The sequence below is a fragment of the Aquarana catesbeiana genome, linkage group LG04 (assembly GCF_042186555.1).
Source record: "Aquarana catesbeiana isolate 2022-GZ linkage group LG04, ASM4218655v1, whole genome shotgun sequence".
Taxonomy (NCBI): domain Eukaryota; kingdom Metazoa; phylum Chordata; class Amphibia; order Anura; family Ranidae; genus Aquarana; species Aquarana catesbeiana.
In genome coordinates, this window is record NC_133327.1 from 645,108,040 (window position 1) to 645,114,192 (window position 6,153).

Genomic DNA, 6,153 nt, shown 5'->3' on the forward strand with positions numbered 1-6,153 from the left:
ACATTGTTTGCATTCGGGGCTTTGCACCCATATGGATGTGAGATTGGTAGCAGCGGCTGTGTCCGTGCAGCCACTGTATCCCAATTGACATGAATGGGACTGCCTGCAAGGGGATGCAAGGAACATCTGTATATCCCTGTGGGGTAACACACCTGTGCATCCCCATGCTTGTAAACATGGCCTTCACACAGGCGTAAACTTTAGTACATCCAATGTGATCAAAGTCTTAGTAAGAATTATAGGAATTTTGTCAGTTATGTTGTGTTTATGTGTGCTAATAAAAATGTTAGTGTATTTTTAATGGAAATAGTGATTTGATTGAAAAATTAACTATTGTGATTGTACTGGGGGTCAGTGTGTCACCTAGTATAATCCCCCTAGGTCAGTCTGACTTGGGGGGATTGTACTGGAGGACAGACTGGCCTGGGGGGATTATATTGGAGGACACACTGACCTGGGGGGAATTATACTGGAAGACAGACTAACCTGGGGGGGTTATATTGGGGGACAGATTGACCAGGGGGGTGAATTATACTGGGGGACAGGCTGACCTGGAGGATTATACTGAGGAACAGATTGACCTGGAGGAGGGGAAGGATTATACTGGAGGACAGACTGACCTGGGGGGGATTATACTGGAGGACAGACTGACCTGGGGGTAATTATGCTGGGGGGCAGACTAACCTGGGTGGATTATATTGGGGGACAGATTGACCTAGGGGGAGGATTATACTGGGGGACAGGCTGACCTGGAGGATTATACTGATGAACAGATTGACCTAGAGGAGGGGAATGATTATACTGGAGGACAGACTGGCCTGGGGGGATTATATTGGAGGACACACTGACCTGGGGGGAATTATACTGGGAGACAGACTAACCTGGGGGGGTTATATTGGGGGACAGATTGACCAGGGGGGTGAATTATACTGGGGGACAGGCTGACATGGAGGATTATACTGAGGAACAGATTGACCTGGAGGAGGGGAAGGATTATACTGGAGGACAGACTGACCTGGGGGGGATTATACTGGAGGACAGACTGACCTGGGGGTAATTATGCTGGGGGGCAGACTAACCTGGGTGGATTATATTGGGGGACAGATTGACCTAGGGGGAGGATTATACTGGGGGACAGGCTGACCTGGAGGATTATACTGATGAACAGATTGACCTAGAGGAGGGGAATGATTATACTGGAGGACAGACTGACCTAGGGGGATTATACTGGAGGATAGACTGACCTGAGGGGGAATTATACTGGGGGACAGACTGACCTGGGGGGATTATATTGGGGGACAGATTGACCTGGGGGGGATTATACTGGGGGACCGACTAACCTAGGATGATTATACCAAGAGACAGATTGACCTGGAGGAGGGGAAGGATTGACCTTGCTGTATTTAACCACTCCCCTTAAGCCCCTCTCACCATTAACACAATTAGGTCTCCCCCAACTGTTTGCTGCGGCGCTCTGTGTGCACCTCATTACTCTTCTACTTTGTGTACCCAAAGGTGCCCCAAGTCTATTACAATCCTAGCAACACCACTGGCACAATGAAAAATATGCCCACTCTTCATTGTGGTATAATAAGCACACTGCAATGGGGCCCAATTTATGATTTTGAACACAGGCCCACTGACTTAAATAAACGGCCCTGGCGCCGTCTTTGAGTTCTTGATGAAGGAGGGGGTAGGCTGGCCAACATCCACAGAAGGCTACAAAATATCTACAGAGATGACACCATTGACAAGAGCAAAAGATGGATGAAGGCGTTTAAAGAAGAAGAAACCAGCATTGAAGGCAAACCACACAGTGGGAGTCCATCAATGTCGGACAGGCTGCACCCCTCCTATGTCAGGGATTTAGTGACTGTACGTTGCTTCTGTTTGGAATCCATTATTTACCTACAATTAAAAAAAGAAGAAAAATATACTATTGCAGAAGAGCTACTCTGCCAACACGTTAAATTTGAACAACCTATGTAAGGTAAAACCAAAGTTATTAACGCTTTTGCATTACTTTCAGTAAAGTCCTCATACCTTTGCAGAGGGGAAGAGCAGACAAACAGATTCCTCCTGTGTAAGCCAATCTCGGACGGGAACACCCAAACTCTGAAAAGGATGTTGTGGAAATTTTATTACATGGACTCATGTGGACATTTTATTCTAGGATGTGTGTTTTATAGATTGTCATCTGTCTCCCTGTGTCAGATTTAACCGAGGAGCGCTCTAGCAGAGTGCACTTGGGTTGAATCGGGACCAGCAGTAAAACCACCAGTATGAAAACCTTCTCATTGGCTTGGGGACGTGTTCTTGGTGTGTGGGGGCATTTGCTGGTTTGTAAATATCAAGCGCAATGCGCTGGGCTTTTTGCCTTCAAATGTCTAAGCACATTAGAGAAGCGAAGTCCGCCTAACGAGAGAAACATATTATATCTCTGTCGTGGCTACTCTATCCCTTTTGGATACTGTTCTGACTCAACTACAAGGCCATAAACTTTTTCTCCAGCTTTATATAGGGCTTACATGACCTGGTGTTCTATTTATCCCTTGCATCAATTCAGACAGCTTAACTCAATGAATAACTCACTGTTATGCCCTGTACACACGGTCGGATTTTGCGACGGAAAATGTGTGATAGGACCTTGTTGTCTGAAATTCCGACCGTGTGTAGGCTCCATCACACATTTTCCATCGAAATTTCCGACACACAAAGTTTGAGAGCTTGCTATAAAATTTTCCGACAACAAAATCCGTTGTGGGAAATTCCGATCGTGTGTACACAAATCCGACGGACAAAGTGCCACGCATGCTCAGAATAAATTAAGAGACGAAAGCTATTGGCTACTACCCCGTTTATAGTCCCAACGTACGTGTTTTACGTCACCGCGTTCAGAACGATCGGATTTTCCGATAACTTTGTGTGACCGTGTGTATGCAAAACAAGTTTGAGCCAACATCCGTCGGAAAAAATCCATGGACTTTGTTGTCGGAATGTCCAATCAATGTCCGACCGTGTGTACGGGGCATTAGAGAGACAGACGATGAATCCTTTCGAATGTTCCGTTTAATGATGGAGATTCATAGGTAGAAAAATGTTGGTGTTGTAAGCCACATGGAAAGATGTTACAGCAAGGTGGTAGACTGAGCAAAATGAATCAGGGACAGGAAGGGGAGGGGAATATACAGAACTATGGTGGGAGAGAGAGTTCAGTTAGACAGAAGGGAACAGAGCTTAAAGACACAGAGCAATAATAAATCACATAGTGTAACACAACAGATACATATCTGCTTTTATAAGAGAACATTGATATCTGCCTCGTTGGTAGACTTGTTGTACCGTATATTGACAACAGCAGTAGCAATGTCCCCACAGATTGTCTCAAGCCTGTAAGAACAAGTAGAATGATCTTACTAGATGCTGGCTACTCTGAGCAGTATTCAATAGGCTCCATGCTGACCAAGATGGTGGATGAGCATGCATGTGGCTGGGCGGGGGACAGTGAACATGCCTCAAGTGGGTGAGACATGTGCACTCCCCCCTACTCCTGTGGATGCTCTCCACTTTACTGTTGTCATATCCTGTGATGTAATTTCCTGTGATGTCATTTTGCATGGAGGAAGCGATTGCCTGTTGGGGCCATAACTTCTTCTTTGTCATTCCTTTTGTTGCCCATAAATAAAAACAAAGTGCCTGTGCTCGGAAGGACTGACATATCGAGACTCCAGCTTGAAGCAGCATCTTTTCTGATTCTATCTGGTGCTACTGAAGTACTTCAATTTCCTTGTACCAAAGAGCTTTGTTTTGTGGAAGTGCACATTTTGGAGTAGTGTGGATTTGCGTACAAAGCCCAAGGAAATTTCCATGACAAGGAACACATCTGGATTTATGAAGGGAGATCAGTGTTGGCGTTTCCAAGACCCTGGTGCCCAACCTGCCATGTGGACTTTTGTACTTGTTGTGCAGCCCTTGGGCTCCAGCAGTCTGTAGTGACTACACCACTACCAGTGACAATCAGGAATTTCCTCACTTTGGAGGGACTTCCTCTCATTTCCTGTTTTGGCCATGTAACAGAAAGTGAAGGTAAATCTCCCCAATGAGAAAAAGATATAGAAAAAAAAACTAAAAAGGGTTTTAACCCTCCGTGAGGGACGGTTCACACTAGGAATTGCATGGGAATCACACAGGAATGCTGTGCAATTCCTGTGTTCTGTGCAGTGTGATTTCAGCCCAATAATTTTAAATGGGCTAAAATTGCACTTTACCACACCAAAAGTAGAACATGCACTACTTTTGGGAACCTACTGCAACCAGATCGCATAGTAATTTTGTCCTGTGCGATCGCGTGCGGGTAAACGCACTGCTTTTGCGACCTGTGCTTGGGCCGTCGTTAACTTATCATTGACATCTGCTGCAGATTGCAAATGGAGTGCATTTTGAATGCGGTGCAGGAAACGTGCACTGAAGCTGGGTTTCCCAGGTCCACACCATTGACGAACATGAATCGCATAGGAAAGCTCTGTGCGTTCCTGTGAAATTCACATGCAGTTCTGTGCGGTGCAATTTCAGCCCATTCATTTGGAATGAGTCAAAATCACACTGCACCAAAGTAGTACATGTACTACTTTTTAAATCACACTGTAACTGGATTGCAAGGTACAAAAGTACCATGCAATCTGGTGCAGGCAAACGCACTGCATTTGGGGTGTCATTAACTTTTCATCGGCACCCACTGCAGATCACAAATTGAGTGCATTTTGCATATAATCTAAATTGCACAGGAACGCACAGCAGTGCATGGTATGAACTACTCCTACTTCTTCAGCTTTAATTTTTTAGTCAAGTCCATCTATATCTGCTAGTACATGTAACACCTTCTCCCCATTCTGACAATGCTGCTGTCCAAAGGTTTCTCTGTTGCTTCTCAATCCAGAGTGTAGACATCCTAAGATGGGAAGTGTGTTACTGGCCAGATCATCAGGTGAAAATGAAGGAAAAAAGCCTAAAAGAGAAAACTAATACTGCCACCACATGTAAGAACTGGTAAGCTGCAATATATTAAAGTGTTACTAAACCCAGGAGCCTGCATTCACTATATCTGGTCTCCCACAGTACACAGAACATGGAAATGCAATTACTTTAGTAAATATAAACTGCTAAATACCTTTTCCTGACGCCAACATGGCAGCACACATATGAAATAGCTCCGCCCCTATATCCACCCACAGGACCTGTTTAGCTCTATAAAAGTCTGACTGAGCGCTACCTCCCGCGTTCTCCTTTTTTGTCCTCAAAAGTTCAACACTTATAGACCGTTACATTCAGGATAAAGTTCTTACCTCCCGACTACGTCGGAATCTGTCTGGGTTCAGCCTCTCCCAGTATGCAGTTCCACATCTTAGGCTGCTAAGTACACCAACAAGGTGGGGAGCCCCTTCTTGTGGTCTTTTGGGGTCGAGGTGTTCTCTAATCAGAGACAAAAATCCTCTTGTGGCATGCCTGCTTTGGAGTCCGGATCCAGCAGCTGGGACTGCATGATGCCTTCTCTTCTATGCAACTCTTTTGCAGGTCTGTCAATTTCTATAAAAACTTTTTTCTTTTTCTTGCCCTCATATCTTTAAAGACCCCATGCACACTCTGCAGCTTTTGTTGTGTGATTTCCTTTAGATTTACTGGGAGCATGTGGTGCAAGGGCCTGCCTGATTTCATACAAATTGAGGCTCTTAAGGTTTGACCTCATATTGTGTGGTTTTGGTAAATCTGAGGGGAAAGAATCTGCAGAGGATAGTATGATGTGTAGCCAGCTTAAAAGTTTTTTGTGTGGATGGCCGTTGGCTTTCCTCCAATTATACTAGCCAGTGGCGGCCCGTCCATAGTATCACAGGCAAGAAATGCCTACACAGTTTCAGACATGAGTAGATTCAGATATGGATGGATGGATGGATGGATTGATTACGTCTTGGGCTAGTCAGCTTACGCCCTTCCTAAGATCCATTGAAGCACACAGGTGTGCTTCAATGGATCTTAGGAAGGGCATAAGCTGACTAGCCCGAGACGTAATCAATCCATCCATCCATCCATATCTAAATCTACTCATGTCTGAAACTGTGTAGGCATTTCTTGCCTGTGATACTGCTTGAAAGGATTATA